The sequence below is a fragment of the Myxine glutinosa genome, chromosome 1, assembly GCF_964187855.1.
Source record: "Myxine glutinosa chromosome 1, kmMyxGlut1.1, whole genome shotgun sequence".
In the NCBI taxonomy this organism is placed as follows: Eukaryota; Metazoa; Chordata; class Myxini; order Myxiniformes; family Myxinidae; genus Myxine; species Myxine glutinosa.
This window is the reverse complement of record NC_136261.1, coordinates 24081112-24099669: the sequence shown is the minus strand read 5'-3', so window position 1 is coordinate 24099669 and position 18558 is coordinate 24081112. Positions and strand designations below refer to the sequence as shown.

Here is an 18558-nt window from a genome sequence, read left to right as displayed (position 1 = left end):
CTCTTTGATTCATGGACATTCCACATCTTCCCTGAAGAGTTTTACTCTGAGGTCTCGGATATATTATCACAGATTTTCTGCGAGTTATTTAGTTTTGTCATTACTGCTCGCCATTTGTTTTGTAACATGAATACCCTGGATCGGCTCGCTGCGCTAGCCTCACCACATGTCGTCACTGCAGAGGCATGGTTTTGTTTTAACTGAGGAGGATTTAAGGCTTTGATTTGAGGATTCTTTTAAGAAGAGGATTTGCACATTTGGTCATTGAATTTGACCAATTATTTAGGTCAGCAGAGGCCAAAAGGTCAACAACTTAAAGGTGAGATTTCTAAAATGCTAAATTTTCATCCAATTGACTTGAAATTTGAATAGGATTTTCATATCAGCTTAGTGAAACCAACCACCAATTATATTTGAGGTCAACTTAGGCCAAAAGGTCAACATAGGCCAAATTTCTAAAATTGTCAATTTTCATCCGATTAACTTAAAAATTTGAAGACTATTTGCATATCAGGTCACTAAATTCAACCACCAATTATTTTTCAGGTCAAAAGGATGCTCTACTGACTGCCATTCTACTTTGTTCTCTTTTTCCAGGTGTTGCTCTGAGTGATTTTTCATTATGTCTGTTTGTCTGTCTGTCTGTTCGTCTCTCTCTCAGTCAATTGCCGACAGGTCACCATTTTAAAACGGTTTTCACGAAACTTCGCCAGATAGTAGAGTGGGTCATAAGGAAGAAGAAACCTATTGATTTTTGGGTCAAAGTTCAAAGGGTCATTTTGAGGTCAAATTTCTAAAATTGTCATTTTCATCTGATTGACTTGAAAATTGTATAGCATTTGTATATTGAGTCACTAAATTGGGAAACCAACTATTTTTGAGATCAAAAGGTCAAAGGTCAACTCAAGGTCAAACTTCCAAAATCATCAATTTTCATCTGAAAAATCATCACTTTCCCACCCATTTTTGTATACAGAGTCAAGGTTCGTGTAAGAGCTAACACATTAAACACGAAAACATGCACGGACACATAAAACATGCAATAAAGGGAGCGGGAGACAAGACGGGGAGAGAGAGGGAAACATACAAGCACAACAACAGGAGAGAACAGTGATGTCGGTAGATCTGTGAAAGGGAGAGGGCTTGAGGGGAGGGGAGGGGATGACACGGTATAAAGCAAATTAACACTACGAGGCATTTCAGGAAAGAAGTTGGAGATTGAAAGAGGTTTATTTGGGGTGTTTTAACGGGGGTAGAAAAGATCAAGGTTTTGGACGGGGGAAGATTGTTATGGTGGCGGACAGCTGTTTCAAAGACCTGAAGGAAGGAGTGGGATGGAAGAGAGTGAGGGAGTTTGTTCCAGAGGTGGGGAAAAAGAGGAATTAAAGAGAGAAGGTGAGCAGAGGGTCATTATTTTGGCAGTTTCACCAGAACTGGGTTGCTGCCAGATCTTGTGCGTCCTGAAGGAATATTTGGGGGACAAAGCACAAGCAGAGCTGGGAGAGCTAGGCCTGAGAGGAGTCGGTAGAAGACAGAAAGACCTCCAACCTGCCTGCGGTGAGTGAGTGAAAGGCCCATGGAGTTAGCTTCATCGCAGGAGATTCCAATGATTCTGAATGCTTTGGTTTCAACAGCGTGAAGACGAGCAAGGTGTGAGGCAGGACCACCAGCCCAGAGGGGAGAGCAGTATTCCATTGAGCTGCAGATGAAAACTTTGTATGTGGTGAGGAGCTCAGGTGTGCCAAGGAAGGACTTTGCACGACGGAAGATGCCCGGGCGGCGACTGGCTTTGGTGGCCAGCTTGAAAATTTAACTTGAAAACTCTAAACTTGAAAACAAAACAGCAATTACAAAGTGCATCAATGAATTGGGAATCCAACTATTTTTGAGGTCAAAAGGTCAAAGCTCAATTCAAGGTCAAACAGTTCAATCTTGGTTTAATCAGACCACAGAATCTTGTTTCTCACAGTCTGAAAGGCCTTTAGGTGCTTTTTGTGCAAACTCCAAGCGGGCTTTCATGTGTCTTTCACTGAGGAGAGGCTTCCGTCTGGCCACTCTGCCATAAAGCTCAGATCGGTGGAGTGTTGCAGTGATGGTTGTCCTTCTGGAAGTTTCTCCCATCTCCACACAGGATCTCTGGAGCTCAGCCAGTGACCATCGGGTCTTGGTTACCTCTCTTACCAAGGCCCTTCTCCCCCGATTGCTCGGTTTGGCTGGGCGGCCAGCTCTAGGAAGAGTCCTGGTTGTTCCAAACTTCTTCCATTTAAGAATTATGGAGGCCACTGTGCTCTTGGGAACCTTCGATGCAGCAGAATTTTTTTTGTCGGCTTCCCCAGATCTGTGCCTCGACACAATCCTGGCTCTGAGCTCTGCAGGCAGTTCCTTCGACCTCATGGCTTGGTTTTTGCTCTGATATGCATTGTCAGCTGTGAGACCTTATATAGACAGGTGTGTGCCTTTCCAAATCATGTCCAATCAATTGAATTTACCACAGGTGGACTCCAATCAAGGTGTATAAACATCTCAAAGATGATCAAGAGAAATGGGAGGCACTTGAGCTAAATTTCAAGTGTTACAGCAAAGGGTATGAATACTTATGTCAATGTGATATTTCAGTTTTTCTTTTTAATAAATTTGCAAAACTTTCTAAAATCCTGTTTTCTCTTTGTCATTATGGGGTATTGAGTGTAGATTGATGAGGGAAAAAAGGAATTTAAACGATTTTAGCATAAGGTTGCAACATAACAAAATGTGAAAAACGTGAAGGGGTCTGAATACTTTCTGAATACACTGTATATCATGGTATCTCAAAAAGTTATGGACGGATTCAAATGAAACTTAGGGAACAGGTTGCGTCGACCATGGCCAAATTGATTGGATTTTGGTGAATATCCGGATCTGGATACGATAACTTTTTTTTTTGCCTCCGCCACCAAAGGTGGACGGAGGTTTTGTTTTCACCCCTGTCTGTCTGTCTATGTATCTGTGAGCAAGATATCTCAAAACGTTGAGGACGGTTTCGGACGAAATTTGGTGGACAGGTTGGGTTTGTGACAAGGAAAAATTGATTCGATTTTGGTGAAGATCCACATCCTAATCCAGATAAGAGATACCGGTATTTCTATTTTCTAAAGTGATTTCACCATTGAGTGATACTGTGATACTGTGATAGGGCCAAAACGATAGATGGCGCGATGTTTCAAATAGTTGTGGACGAGTTGGTTTGGTGACAAGAACAAGTGATTCGATTTTGGTTCAGGTCCGAATCCAGATCCGGCCTATCAGTGGATACAAAACATAAACTGTTCATCCTGGCGAAGGTACGTACCCCACCGAGTGCCGGTCTTGTTGATGTTCAACGTGGCATCGGCACGGACCCCACCGAGTGCCGGTCTTGTTTTGACATATGAAAGCATCAGCCAGACTTCACTTAAACTCCTTCACACGAAACGATATAAATACATTTGTATTACACAGTTAGTTGTTCGTTCACAAAACCACTTTATAACGTACCAAGTTCTTCGAAGCAATATTGAAGAGTAAAGGTGGAAAACGCCTTTTGTTCAGCTAACATTACAACTGCTATACACCTCGGAGTTCGAAACAAAGTAAAATTATATTATAGTTCGATCGCTCAGTCCCTGTACATTAAACATCAAACATTAAACATCAAATATTGAATATTAAACATCAAATATTGAACATTAAACATCAAATATTGTACATTAAACATCAAATATTTTACATTGAACATCAAATATTGTACATTAAACATCAAATATTGTACATTAAACATCAAATATTGTACATTAAACATAAAAACATTGCACTGTGGCGGACACAAAAGCCCACTGGCGTGGTGACATCATTCCGCGCACCAAGCGGGCGGTGGCCACGCACCAGGGGTAGGCGTGGCCTCATGATATACACCGGGCGCCCAGCCCGGGACAGTACAGTGTTACAGTGTAGTCTTACAATAAAGACATTTATATGTTACCGCTTGTCCGCTTCCTCCTTGCTCACAAGCAGCGCGCGTAACGCCGCGCTTTACTGGTGACCCTCGACGTTGGATCCGCCGAAGCGATCCTTCCGAACACGACGCCATGGCATTGGCGATTAAACTTCCCGAGTTTTGGGAGGCCCAGGCCGAGGTCTGGTTCGTTCAAGCCGAAGCCCAGTTTCAGCTTCGGCGCCTCACCAACGACGACCTGCGCTACTGCCATGTCGTCGCCTCCCTCGGGCCCGGCACGGCCGCTCGAGTTGTGTCCGTCCTTCGCCACCCACCGGACGGCCACAAGTACGAGACACTCAAGCGGCTACTCCTAGCCACGTTCGGCCTCACGGACGACGCACGTGCCGATCGCCTCCTGGATCTCCCCGAGCTCGGTGAGACGCGCCCGTCGGTCCGAATGGACCATATGCTGTCACTGTTGGACGACGAAGCCCGCGGTTCGCTATTCCGGGCGCTTTTCCGGCGCCAACTTCCAGCGCAGGTTCGCCTTGCGTTGGCCGGGACCGAGCTAACGGAACCCCGAGCATTGGCAGCCGAGGCGGACAGGTATTTCGCCGCTTCGGACACGCGGGCGAGCGTCGGCGTGGTCTTCACGGCCCTCGACGCTGATGTTCAGCAGCACGCTGATGTTCAGCAGCACGCTGATACGCGCCTCGTGAGCGCCGCCACGCCCCGCCCACCGCCGCGGCGAAAACCGCCACCGCGGGGAAACCCGCCAACTCCACCGGCCTGGCGGAGCCAGCCGCGCTCCTCCAGCTCCACCACCTGGTGCTGGTTCCACACCAAGTTCGGCCACGAAGCTCGGCGGTGTCATCCGCCGTGCTCCTTCCACGGGTCGGGAAACGCCCGGGCCGGCGCTCAATAGTGGCGATGAGCGCCGGCCGTTCGAACAGCCTGCTGTTCATAACGGACACCTTCTCCGGGCTACGTTACCTGTGCGACACGGGAGCACAGGTGAGTGTCATTCCCGCCGGCACGTCAGACAAGCACGCCGCGGGTAGGGGCCCCGCGCTGCTTGCCGCGAACGGGACACCCATCCGTACGTACGGAAAACGCTGCCTCTCTCTGCGGTTTGGAGGGCAGGTTTTCCGATGGACGTTCGTCACTGCCGACGTGCCCATGGCACTGCTTGGCGCGGACTTCCTGTGCGCTAATGGGCTCCTGGTCGACGTCAAGCGCAGACGGCTTGTCCAGGCCGAGACGTTCAGCTCGCTCGCTTGCGCGTTGCCCAGCTCAACGAGCGGCTTGCCAAGCGGCTTGCCGAACGATTCGGTTCCGGCCACGTTGGGCTGTACGCTTCCGGCAGCGGACGCATTCACCCGCCTCCTCGCCGGCTTCCCGGCCCTCACGCGGCCCACCTTCTCGGCGGGGGCCGTCAAGCACGGGGTGGCCCATCACATCCCCACGGTCGGGCCACCGGTCTACGCCCGGGCACGCCGCCTCGAGCCGACGAAGCTGGCAGTGGCAAAAGCGGAGTTCGCTACCCTGGAGCGACTCGGCATCGTGCGGCGCTCAGAGAGCGCTTGGGCGTCGCCGCTGCACATCGTGCCGAAGCCCGGCGGGGGATGGCGACCGTGCGGGGACTATCGCCGTCTCAATGACGCTACGACTCCCGACCGCTACCCCGTCCCCCACATTCAGGACTTTTCCGCCCGTTTGGCGGGCAGGTCCTTCTTCTCGAAGGTGGACCTCATACGCGGCTACCATCAGGTCCCCGTCAGGCCGGAGGACGTCCCGAAGACGGCGGTCATCACGCCATTCGGACTCTTCGAGTTCCTGCGCATGCCCTTCGGTCTGAAGAATGCGGCTCAGGCGTTCCAGCGACTGATGGACAGCGTCCTGCGCGACTTGGATTTTGTCTTTGTCTACCTGGACGATATCCTCGTCGCCAGTGCGTCCCGCGAAGAGCACCTACGCCACCTCCGCACGCTCTTCGAACGCCTGGGCCAGCATGGCCTAATTGTGAACCCCGCAAAGTGCCGGTTCGGCGCCACCACAATCGATTTTCTGGGGCACCGTGTCACCAGGCACGGAGCCGTCCCCCTGCCGGCCAAGGTGGAGGCGGTGAAGGGGTTTCCGCGCCCCCGCACGATCAGAGGGCTGCAGGAGTTCCTGGGCATGGTGAACTTTTACCATCGGTTCCTGCCCCGTATCGCCCAGCTCCTGCGCCCCCTGCACGAAGCTCTCCGAGGTAAGCCGGGCAAAGGCGACGTTACCTGGACCGAGCAGATGGACACGGCGTTCACGGGCGCGAAGCTCGCCTTAGCTAACGCCACCATGCTCGCGCACCCGGCGCCCGATGCACCGATCGCCCTCACCACCGATGCCTCGGACTACGTGGTGGGCGCGGTGCACGAGCAATGGGTGCGTGGAGCTTGGCAACCGCTGGCGTTCTTTAGCCGGCAGCTTCGCCCGCCCGAACGCCGTTACAGTACCTTTGACCGCGAGTTGCTCGGACTTCACTTGGCGGTCAGGCACTTCCGCCATCTGCTCGAGGGCCGTGCGTTCACTGCCTTCGTCGACCACAAGCCGTTGATCTTCGCGATGGGCAAGGTCACCGAGCCGTGGTCGGCCCGGCAGCAGCGTCACCTCTCGGCCGTGTCCGAGTACACGACGGACATCCAGCACGTCGCGGGGAAGGACAACCCGGTGGCGGATTGCCTTTCCCGGGCCGTCGCCCACGCAGTCCACCTCGGCATCGACTATGCCCGGATGGCAGCGGACCAGGCCGCTGACCCCGACGTCCAGGCCTTGCGGACCGCCGTCACGGGCCTCCGCGTCACCGAGGTGCCGTTCGACGGCGCGGGCGCGGCCCTCTTGTGTGACGTCTCTCTCGGGCGTCCTCGCCCCATCGTGCCCGCGGGCTGGCAGCGCCAGGTGTTTGACGCCATCCACGGCTTGTCCCACCCGGGCGCGAGGGCCTCCCAAAGGCTGATCGCCGACAAGTTCGTCTGGCATGGCCTCCGGAAGGCCGTCCGCGGCTGGGCCAGGACGTGCCTCGCGTGCCAGCGCGCCAAGGTGCACCGGCACACCCAGGCCCCGTTGGCCCCGTTCACGGTGCCGGAACGCCGGTTTGACCACGTCCACGTGGACCTGGTGGGACCTCTGCCCCCCTCCCGGGGTTTCACCTACGTCCTCACCATGGTGGACCGCACCACCCGGTGGCCGGAGGCCGTGCCCTTGGCGTCGACAACGGCGGCCGATGTCGCGCAGGCTTTCATCGCCACCTGGGTCGCCCGGTTCGGCGCCCCCTCAGACATCTCATCCGACCGCGGCCCCCAGTTCACCTCGGAGCTCTGGGGGGCGGTTGCGCAGGGGCTCGGGGTCCGGCTGCACCGAACCACGGCCTACCACCCCCAGGCTAACGGCCTGTGTGAGCGATTTCACCGCTCATTGAAGGCCGCGCTCCGGGCCACCCTCCGCGACGGCGGCTGGGTCGACAGGCTCCCCTGGGTCCTGCTGGGCCTCCGGACGGCGCCCAAGGAGGACCTGCGCGCATCCGCGGCGGAGTTGGTCTTCGGGCAACCGCTGCGGGTGCCGGGCGAGTTCCTCCCCGACTCCACGGCACCATGGTCCGCGGCACAGCAGCGCTCCGCTCTGCAAGAGACCGCCCAGAGGTTCGCCCCGGTGCCAACGGCATGCCACGGGCAACCACCGACGCATGTCGCCCCGGAGCTTCGCACGGCGGAGTACGTCTTCGTCCGCCACGATGCCCATCGGACACCACTGCGGCCCCCATACGACGGGCCTTTCCGCGTGCTGGAGACCGGGGCGAAGCACTTCACCCTGGACATCGGCGGTACTCCTGACCGCGTTTCGGTAGACCGCCTCAAGCCAGCCCACCTCGATGTGGACCATCCACCGCCAGTGGCCCGACCCCCACGTCGGGGCCGACCTCCTGCGGGCGGACCCCCGGCACCGCCCAGCCCCGCCGCCACGCCGCCCCCCGGTCCTGCACCCATCCCAGGGGCAGCCAGGGGCATCCCACCTGGCATCCCTGCACCCCGGACGCCGCCGATCGCCAGGGGGCGCTTCGGCCGGGTCATTCGTCTGCCCCGCAAACTGGCCCTCCAGGTGCGCGGGAATTCTGGGGGGGCACGTGTGGCGGACACAAAAGCCCACTGGCGTGGTGACATCATTCCGCGCACCAAGCGGGCGGTGGCCACGCACCAGGGGTAGGCGTGGCCTCATGATATACACCGGGCGCCCAGCCCGGGACAGTACAGTGTTACAGTGTAGTCTTACAATAAAGACATTTATATGTTACCGCTTGTCCGCTTCCTCCTTGCTCACAAGCAGCGCGCGTAACGCCGCGCTTTAGCACATTAAATATCAAATATTGTGCATTAAACATCAAATATTGTACATTAAACATCAAATATTGTACATTAAACATCAAATACTGAACATTAAACATCAAATATTGCACATTAAACATAAAATATTGAACATTAAACATCAAATATTGCACATTAAACATCAAATATTGTACATTAAACATAAAATATTGTACATTAAACATCAAATACTGAACATTAAACATCAAATATTGTACATTAAACATAAAATATTGTACATTAAACATCAAATACTGAACATTAAACATCAAATATTGTACATTAAACATAAAATATTGAACATTAAACATCAAATATTGCACATTAAACATCAAATATTGTACATTAAACATAAAAACATTGCACATTAAACATCAAATATTGTACATTAAACATCAAATACTGAACATTAAACATCAAATATTGCACATTAAACATAAAAACATTGCACATTAAACATCAAATATTGAACATTAAACATCAAATATTGCACATGAAACATCAAATATTGCACATTAAACATCAAATATTGTACATTAAACATCAAATATTAAACATCAAATATTGTACATTAAACATCAAATACTGCACATTAAACATCAAATATTGCACATTAAACATAAAAACATTGCACATTAAACATCAAATATTGAACATTAAACATCAAATATTGTACATTAAACATCAAATATTGCACATTAAACATAAAAACATTGCACATTAAACATCAAATATTGTACATTAAACATCAAATATTGTACATTAAACATAAAAACATTGCACATTAAACATCAAATATTGTGCATTAAACATCAAATATTAAACATCAAATATTGTACATTAAACATCAAATACTGCACATTAAACATCAAATATTGCACATTAAACATAAAAACATTGCACATTAAACATCAAATATTGAACATTAAACATCAAATATTGCACATTAAACATCAAATATTGCACATTAAACATCAAATATTGTACATTAAACATCAAATATTGCACATTAAACATCAAATATTGCACATTAAACATAAAAACATTGCACATTAAACATCAAATATTGTACATTAAACATCAAATATTGTACATTAAACATCAAATATTGTACATTAAACATCAAATATTGTACATTAAACATAAAAACATTGCACATTAAACATCAAATATTGCACATTAAACATCAAATATTGTACATTAAAGATCAAATATTGCACATTAAACATCAAATATTGTAAATTAAACATTAAAACATTGCACATTAAACATCAAATATTGCACATTAAACATCAAATATTGCACATTAAACATCAAATATTGCACATTAAACATCAAATATTGCACATTAAACATCAAATATTGTACATTAAACATAAAAACATTGCACATTAAACATCAAAAAGTATACATTAAACATCAAATATTGTCCATGAAACATCAAATATTGTACATTAAACATCAAATATTGTACATTAAACATCAAATATTGTACGTTAAACATAAAAACATTGCACATTAAATATCAAATATTGCACATTAAACATCAAATATTATACATTAAACATCAAATATTATACATTAAACATCAAATATTGCACATTAAACATCAAATATTGTGCATTAAACATCAAATATTGAACATTAAACATCAAATATTGCACAATAAACATCAAATATTGTACATCAAACATAAAAACATTGCACATTAAATATCAAATATTGTGCATTAAACATCAAATACTGTACATTAAACATCAAATATTGTACATTAAACATCAAATATTGTACATTAAACATAAAAACATTGCACATTAAACATCAAATATTGCACATTAAACATCAAATATTATACATTAAACATCAAATATTATACATTAAACATCAAATATTGCACATTAAACATCAAATATTGTGCATTAAACATCAAATATTGAACATTAAACATCAAATATTGCACATTAAATATCAAATATTGTGCATTAAACATCAAATACTGTACATTAAACATCAAATATTGTACATTAAACATCAAATATTGTACATTAAACATAAAAACATTGCACATTAAACATCAAATATTGCACATTAAACATCAAATATTATACATTAAACATCAAATATTATACATTAAACATCAAATATTGCACATTAAACATCAAATATTGTGCATTAAACATCAAATATTGAACATTAAACATCAAATATTGCACATTAAACATCAAATATTGTACATTAAACATAAAAACATTGCACATTAAATATCAAATATTGTGCATTAAACATCAAATACTGTACATTAAACATCAAATATTGTACATTAAACATCAAATATTGTACAGTAAACATTGCACATTAAACATCAAATATTGCACATTAAACATCAAATATTGTACATTAAACATCAAATATTGCACATTAAACATCAAATATTGTACATTAAACATAAAAACATTGCACATTAAACATCAAATATTGCACATTAAACATCAAATATTGTACATTAAACATCAAATATTGCACATTAAACATCAAATAATGCACATTAAACATCAAATATTGTACATTAAACATAAAAACATTGCACATTAAACATCAAATATTATACATTAAACATCAAATATTGTACATTAAACATCAAATATTGCACATTAAACATCAAATAATGCACATTAAACATCAAATATTGTACATTAAACATAAAAACATTGTACATTAAACATCAAATATTGTACATTAAACATAAAAACATTGCACATTAAACATCAAATATTGCACATTAAACATCAAATATTATACATGAAACATCAAATATTATACATTAAACATCAAATATTGCACATTAAACATCAAATATTGTACATTAAACAGAAAAACATTGCACATTAAACATCAAATATTGTACATTAAACATCAAATATTGTACTTTAAACATCAAATATTGTACATTAAACATCAAATATTGTCCATTAAACGTAAAAACATTGCACATTAAACATCAAATATTGTACATTAAACATCAAAGATTGCACATTAAACATCACATATTGCACATTAAACATCAAATATTGCACATTAAACATAAAAACATTGCACATTGAACATCAAATATTGTACATTAAACATAAAAAACATTGCACATTAAACATCAAATATTGTACATTAAACATCAAATATTGTACATTAAACATCAAATACTGCACATTAAACATCAAATATTGTACATTAAACATCAAATACTGCACATTAAACATCAAATATTGTACATTAAGCATAAAAACATTGCACATTAAACATCAAATATTGTACATTAAACATCAAATATTGCACATTAAACATCAAATATTGCACATGAAACATCAAATATTGTACATTAAACATCAAATATTGCACATTAAACATCAAATATTGTACATTAAACATAAAAAAGATTGCACATTAAACATCAAATATTGTACATTAAACATCAAATATTGTACATTAAACATCAAATATTGTACATTAAACATAAAAACATTGCACATTAAACATCAAATATTGTACATTAAACATCAAATATTGTACATTAAACATCAAATATTGTAGATTAAACATCAAATATTGTACAGTAAACATAAAATATTGCACATTAAACATCAAATATTGCACATTAAACATCAAATATTGTACATTAAACATAAAAACATTGCACATTGAACATCAAATATTGTACATTAAACATAAAAACATTGCACATTAAACATCAAATATTGTACATTAAACATCAAATATTGTACATTAAACATCAAATATTAAACATCAAATATTGTACATTAAACATCAAATAATGCACATTAAACATCAAATATTACACATTGAACATAAAAAGATTGCACATTAAACATCAAATATTGTACATTAAACATAAAAACATTGCACATTAAACATCAAATATTGTACATTAAACATAAAAACATTGCATATTAAACATCAAATATTGTACATTAAACATCAAATATTATACATCAAATATTGTACATTAAACATAAAAACATTGCACATTAAACATCAAATATTGAACATTAAACATCAAATATTGTACATTAAACATCAAATATTGAACATTAAACATCAAATATTGTACATTAAACATCAAATATTGTGCATTAAACATCAAATATTGCACATTAACCATGCATAAGGTGACGGTCGTTGTGCGGATGGCGGCGGAGGGTCATGTGGATGGCTGCGGTGGGTCGTGCCGATGGCTGTGGTGGGTCGTGCGGATGGCTGCGGTGGGTCATGCGGATGGCTGCGGTGGGTCATGCGGATGGCTGCGGTGGGTGGTGTCGATGGCTGTGGTGGGTCGTGCGGATGGTGGCAGTGGGTCGTGCAGATAGCTGCGGTGGGTCGTGCGGATGGCTGCGGTTGGTCGTGCGGCTAGCTGCGATGGGTCGTGCGAATGGCTGCGGTGGGTCGTGCGGATGGCTGCGGTTGGTCGTGCGGATGTCTGCGGTGGGTTGTGCGGCTGGCGGTGGCGGCCAGCGACAGCCACCCTTCTTCATGATGGACCACACCTCTGGTTTGCTCCAAATTCCTTTCAGTTGCTACTGTTTGAAAAGGTTTGAGTTCGGGGTGGTAGTCTGCCCCCACGAAACGCTATGCAGAGCTATTTATACACCTTAACATGAAGTTCGACCAAGGCAGAGACCCCCCTTTGGTAGGGGTGCAGGTTAAGTCGCTACAACCTCAGTCGTGTGACCCTGAGGCCCCCTGACACGTTTGGTTGAGATTGGATAAGTTATAGCCGATTGTATCGCGGTCAGACAGAGATAAACGAAATTGCATATTTTAATATGAAAAGCAGGCTGCTTAATTATTTTTTTTAAGCGATCGTAATGTACGCAGTAAAGCCACTTTTTACTGCACATGTTGTAATGTAAAGATGTTGTCTGTTTCACCAACCTTTCCATATGACACTGCAGTGACATCCTTCGCAAAACCCCACTGTCAGGCCGCTCCTCACACAAGAAAGCATTTCATGGAAGACTGCGCGGTCCTGGCTTCTTGTGGAAAAGAGCACAACATCTTAGAAGTGGGGGATCTCCAGGTCGCTCTTCTGAGATCGATTGGCTATCTCCGTGCCGTTGGTCTGTTCAACCAGAACTGATTGGGGCAACACAACAACTTTCTGAAGGCACTGTAAATGAAATAGATCAGAATTTATTTCCTGATTGCATTGGGGAAAACGTCATAGCATTGGAGCAGACTTTCATTTCATTTGGGATGCAGCTGCTGACTGCTGGTTGCATCATTGCTGGCAGTGCGGCTGTGCTGATGATGCAGTGCCCCTGTGGGTTAGAGCAGGAATTTGGCAAGTATGCCAGCTAGAGCTTGCTTACTCTTCGCAAAGGACACTGTAGGATCTTCAATGTCTACCAAATAAAGATGTTGGATGGGACGCCCAAATTAGCGTCCACCTGAAGGGCGGCACACATCATTCAAGTGTCATGTCACCCTGCTTGTGAAACAGCAGGAAAACAGTTTATAGCTGTTTCTGGATTCAAAACCAGGCTCGACATTGAAGCAGATAATGAGGTGCTTTTATTTTAACTTCCACAAAAGACCTACCTGTTAACTGTTATACTTTGTGAGCCGCTAACTGCAATAATGAGTCTTATTACTCACCTTTCCCAACAGGATGGGCAGGTTCTTTGCATTAATGGAAAGGTGAGTAACTGTACTCTTCTTACCAAAGTGCTCGAAGAAGTGAAAGAGACTCTCGCTGCCCCATGATGGACTCTCAACCTTGTGACACAACTTCCTTTTAGCCTTACAGTCCGTCATGTCAGTGCAGTTTGTTTCGGGAAGCTGTATATGTTGATACTACTACACCCGCAGACTCCGGGAAGGGCAAGAAGGGTCATTCCTCTTTGGGGTATATAGATTAGAGTCAATCTATGGACGGGTCTCAAGAACATTGGGTGTGTGTTCATTTACCAAATTTCTTGGGGAGAGATCGCCAAGTGGTTTAAGCATTTGAGCAAGCACTCCATTCAAAACAGTTAAGGAATGGCTGGCTTGGCAAGCGATAGCTAGCTGCTTTGTAAAGGAGCACAACCCGAGCTTCTCCCTTTCAGTTTCATATCAAACAGCAGGAGCGAGTTTCAAAAGTTCACTCCGAAAAATGCCACGGTGGCGGCAGAAAGGGCCATGTTATTAACCAACATTTGTGGGTTATATAGAGTACAGTAGATCTTCACTCAGTTCTGTGAGTAAACCTCACTTCACGGATGTCGGGATTCCTCCACATTTCTTCATTTAGAATGATAAAGAGCATTAGCGACTGTTTAAAAAACAAAGCATACGTGTTTGTGGTTTATAATATTTTTACTTCCTGTTGCTCCCACGGAAACGCCATTATTATGTCTAGTGAGGTACCTGTGCTATGCATGGGTGGGAGGCCAGAAGCAAACAGACAATGCAGAAATGGCGAATGCTAAAGCATGAAACCAATCAATGCCACATTCCTGTAGCACCTTCAGTCGCACGTCAGACATGGACAGCAAGTTCGTGAAGGACTTCCATGAAAAACGTACCCGTTCGTAAACAAATGGGTACGTTTGCTCTATACCCAGTCAATGGCGAATCTGCATATGGCGATCCGCGAATTTCACGTTTAGAAAGTAGAAACCATCACTGTATTCCGTCATTCACTTGAACTCGATGTCTCTTTTTTCATTCCAAACAGCGTAACTCCAATCACAAATGAAATAGCATTAATATAAAAAATAAACATTTAACAACATTCGTGACATCAACAAATATTTAAATCCTGATGTGAAGTTCCATACGGTTGGGTGAATACAATTAAGAATTCAAAATCATAATTGTATTCACTCAATTCCAATCATCAATTGATACTTTAACAAAACGATTAACACGATTAACGTTTAACGATTTAACATTACGATTGAGTGACGGTTGTATTGGGATATTTTCAATCCCGCACATTGCCGTCATCTGTGCACGTCCGCATTCGCGGCAGGTTCGTAATTCTCATCAAAATCTAAACAGTATTTGTAGAATTTCAATAAAAGCCACATCACTGTTCATATCGGTAAATATTATTCCATCGTGTTTGGAAAAACTGGAAAATTGGAAAAATTGGAAAAACAATATAGCCTATTTTACTCCAGGGGTTCCCAGGATTACCCACCCAAAATATCGTTGCGATCGGTTCAGCCGTTTTTGCGGTACCTTCGAACGGACGGACAGACGGACATTTGGTGAATTATAATAAGATAAGCTATTTATACACGTTATCACTGCAGGAAAAACGCCTTGGGGAAGTGGGACATTATGAGTATTAATATTGCTTTGTAATAACATTAATAATACTCGTACTGGTACCCGCCCTATGGGCAGGGCTTCAATTGGGAGGCCCAAATGAAAAGGCAAAATATTAGAAATTGAAGGGTTTTTTTTATTTTAAACGATTCATATAAACATCCATTGAATCATATCACACCCAAATCATCAAAATCTAAACAGTATCTTTAGAATTTCAATAAAAGCCACATCACTGTTCATATCGGTAAATATTATTCCATTATGTTTCAAATCGTGATCGATACACTGTGATCGTGATGATCGTGATCATGAATCGTGATCGATAATCGTGTTCACAATCGCTATGTCGTATGTACTCCCGATACGTGTACCAAATTCCTGATAGGTGTAACTGAACCAAATCAACAGTTAAAAGGATTTTGAGCCGATAGCTGTTACAGCCTTGGCAAGATCGATGGAGACAAGTTGCTTTCCCGGGTGCCGCACAAACGGCTGCAACGATCGCGCGGCACCCAGGAAAGCAACATCATCACAATGAGAATAATGAAGGTTATGTGAACGCGAATGTTATGCGGGAGTCCAAACCTGAGAATGCTGGAGACTAAAGCTGAAATTGGGAAAACTAAATAGCCTATTTTACTCCTGGAGATACCAGGACTATCCACCCAAAATATCTTTGCGATCGGTTCAGCAGTTTTTGCGGTACCTTCAAACAGACAGACAGACAGACAGACGGATGGAGATTCGGTGAATTCTAGTAAGATGCATGATCATTAATTTTGTTGTGAAAAGCGTCTTTGGAAAAACGCTACGATAAATCTTATTTGGAAATACGCCACGATAAAGCTAATTTAACATTTACAGACACCTCAACGTGCAACCCCATTGATGGCAATTGCGGGCAAACTTTGCTCATGGGGAGTGTGGGGGGGGGGGAAACCCCCTTGGGGTGGGGAGCAAATTAATGCGCTACAACCTTCATTATGTAACACATTGTCATCCTGTCAAGATTGGTTGAGATTGGATAAGTAACAACGGCATGTATTGGCATCAAAAATACATCAGACAGACAGACACAAATGGCGTATTTTAGTATGATTATTTTGTTGGAGCGCCATCCTGTCTGAAGCATAGTTTGACGGTGTGGGTGGAAGTGCTGCACCAGAAACTTTAATTTCATCACAAGTACACCCACAACTCTTAAGGGAAGTCGGGGGATTGGAATCTGCTTGAAAGTGTTCCGACAACCAGATAAGCCATGAAGACTCAGCTCCCCAATAATAAAATTCACCTTGGGACAACATAAGGGTATCCATCTCCGATGAGTTCGTAGATACCTCATCTCAAATGATGAGTTCATACTCATTTTGCCCACATCAAAAGGATGACAGTCTGAGTCAACCCCACCTGGCATGAATTCAACAGGATTCAAACTCAAGACCAAAGCATCCCAAGCCCACCACCCTAACCATAAGGCCAACACCAGATATATTGGTTGAAGTGGGAATTCGTCATAAAGAGTTGATGTGGAATGTGACACATGGTACATGTTCAGAAGAATAACTATCATTCGTGAATTAAAAAGCATGATATTTGCGAAATCTAAATAAACAATAGTTGCCAAGGAAACAGCAATTCGGTAACTTCGAAATCAAGTGTTTTACAAGTTATAATGTTAATGGAGTGTTATAATGGAGTGTTACATGTAACAAATTTATTGATGCATTTTCTAATTGTGGCCTGATCGGTGTTTCACATGCTTTGTGTGACATTTAACTTGACCTTTGACGAATGTTGACCAGATGTTATGCACATGCACATGTACTACACATGCTCATTGTAAAGTGCTCTTCATGCGGAATAACATATGTTTATTGATGATGTCATAGGTGCCTCCATTATGACGTCATAATTCGACATGTACAAAACTTCATCCGATCAAGATGAAATTTCTTGAGCGTGATCTAGGAATAAATTGGTGGAGAAAACAAATTGAAGATGTCATCGATCAAGTGATTCGGCAGCCATATTTGTACGGCATTGCCTTATGGGATCAGCAGTCTGTCTGTCCGTCCGGTGTATGTATGTGTGTCCCTCACAAATGTCCACCAATCAGAGCTGAGGATCTGGTCACATGACAGGGGGAGAGAGATCCTCCACCCAGCAGATCCAAGCTTGGCTATGCTTTTGTTAGACTGTCGGTCTTGTTAGATTACAAATAAATTACAAATGAATAATATTGTTATGAATTTTGGGGTAGGCATATATAGATTTAGGTAGATCTGTATAGGTATCATGCTTCGTCTGTCGTGCTGGAGAATCTCACCTGTAATAAGTTCTGTGTTTAGCCCGGTTTGTCGGATCAAGTGTATACCTGTGATCATACGAGGATGATCCGGTGATAAATAGTTCTTGGGGATAAGGATACGACTCCATTGTATGTGAAACCTGTGATCTACCCTTTGTCCCTTATGGCAACACACTCTTATAGACACTTAGATAGGCCCTTAGTGCACACATTAATTAGATCCCCCCCCCCTTACAATGACTGACGATAAAACAAACCAGAAAGACAAGCAGGCAGTGGCCGCGCAGTACGCCACCATGGCGACAAATATTGAACAAGCAGGCAATAGCCACACACAGGAGGACTCTTGATTGGCCAGGGGGAAGGGCGAGCAGCAAACACCACACCGATTGGCAGAGTAGGGGAGGACGTGCGATTGGTGAGAGGAAGGGCAGAGAGCTTCCCCGTGATTGGAGAGAAAAATAAGAACTTGTGGTTGGCCACCGACCAATTTCATTGGAGAAGGGCGCAAAGCGTTCGGCCAATGATAAGACACCAATGCGGTGAGAAGATTCCGGAAGGTGAGAAGT

General features: G+C 43.9%; 2 protein-coding genes across 2 annotated transcripts in view; one reads left to right on the top strand and one right to left on the bottom strand.

The window, feature by feature from the left end:
* LOC137421890 (carnitine O-palmitoyltransferase 2, mitochondrial-like) overlaps window positions 1–3541 on the bottom strand; it is a 101895-nt gene extending 98354 nt beyond the window's left edge. The window contains exon 1 of the mRNA XM_078769330.1: window positions 3329–3541. The gene's annotated coding sequence lies outside the window, so the exon portion shown is untranslated. The remainder of the gene's footprint in view (window positions 1–3328) is intronic.
* LOC137416116 (carnitine O-palmitoyltransferase 2, mitochondrial-like) overlaps window positions 1–18558 on the top strand; it is a 1201140-nt gene that overhangs the window by 469227 nt on the left and 713355 nt on the right. The gene's annotated exons all lie outside the window — the stretch shown is intronic.